The sequence below is a fragment of the Populus euphratica genome, unplaced genomic scaffold (genome assembly GCF_000495115.2).
Source record: "Populus euphratica unplaced genomic scaffold, PopEup_1.0 scaffold20.1, whole genome shotgun sequence".
Taxonomy (NCBI): Eukaryota; Viridiplantae; Streptophyta; class Magnoliopsida; order Malpighiales; family Salicaceae; genus Populus; species Populus euphratica.
The window spans coordinates 714,539-716,221 of record NW_011499854.1 but is presented as its reverse complement, the minus strand read 5'-3'; positions in this window follow the sequence as shown (position 1 = coordinate 716,221).

The window sequence follows — 1,683 nt, the reverse complement described above, 5'->3', positions numbered from 1 at the left end:
TTATTTTATTTAAAATAATTTATGAAATTATAATTATTTTAATTTTATCATCTTTTATTTTTTTTTATATAAAATTAGATTTTTGTCAATTCCATTATCATTCAAATTTTTAATTTGTAGGATTGTTTCTTACTATTTTAATAAACTTGAAAAAAAATATTAATAAGCTATTTTTCAGCTTATTTTTCATAATATATTTAAACACTAAAAAGTATTTTCTAACTTACTTTTCATAGCACTACCAAATATCAAAAAACAATTTACTTTACTTGAATTTATTTGTCAAGAAAACTATTTTTTTAAAAAAAAATTATTTCCCTACAAATAAACATCTTTAATCTTTTCACAGAAAACTGGTTTTTTAGTGAAAACATTGAAAATATTGTTTTATTATTTTATCCAGGAATCCTGCTTGTTTTTGTCTGTGATCAGTATAACAACACAATCACAAGGGATCACATGACATATCATCTTTTTCATTTCCATTCTCAAGCCATTCTCGATAAAAAATGCTGTGTGAACTGATATGTCATGATATGTCATGCTCTTACAGGGAGATTTTGTTAAGGCAGTCAATGCACCTTGAAGGTAACTGCTTTATCTTATCACGCTTCTAAACTAGAACATGATCAACACATAATGTAAAGTGTATAAAGACTACTTTAAAGTTTAACTATGTTAAATACCCCTTTGATAGCATGGCTGCGAGTGAGGTTCACCCACAACCACACATAATATTATTTGATTAAGAAGAGAAAAATGCTTTCTATTGGTAGGATCCACTAAAAACAAAGATGGTGCTGCAGGTTTTGTAGAAGCTGCTTCTAGTGGGGGAGGAACCATAACAATGGAGACATGCTCTATAGTCGTACTATTCATTAAAATAAATAATTTTTTATTTTATTTTGAAAATCAGCGCGAGTAAACTAATTCACTCGTACTATTTATGTAAAAAGTTTAGTTTTTTTTTCAAAAAATTAGTGCAGCTGATTGATTTCACTTGCATTGTTCATGTGAACATGAACAATAATTTTTTTATTTTTAAAAAAAATTAGTTTAAGATGAATTAAATTTACTCATACTGTAATATCAATTTTATTTCTGATAATATTTTACCTAATTTTATTGCACGCTCAAAAAATTATAAAAACTGTAGTTCTTATCGAATGAATTTTGTATGTAATGGAGTTATAATTTTTTTTTAAAAATTGAGTTTTACTCAAAAAACTAATATTTTATATTATTTAATAACACTATATAAATTAGAAGAATATCGCATGATGACATAGTATTTATGGAATTTGATCGCAATTCCAATTATGTTCTTGTCGAGTCCGACTAATTAAAAAAATTCAGTTTTTATTTTTATTATATTTTATTTAAAAATTGAAAGGAAATCACTTGATGACGTAACAAAAAATTCAGTTTTTGTTGTTGCGCACTTAAGAAATCATGGAAAATATAGTCCTTGTTGGATAAATTTCGTATATGATAACATTGCATATAGTTTAATGGAATAATAAAAAATATTTGATATCAATATTATTTATTTCATGATGCAATAACAGTACTTAAATCTATAATATTTAAATTAAAAATTATTAATATTAATATTTATATATATTTTTTAATTATTTTATAACCTCAATTTGAAAAGCATTTTTTTAACCAAACACATTAAAT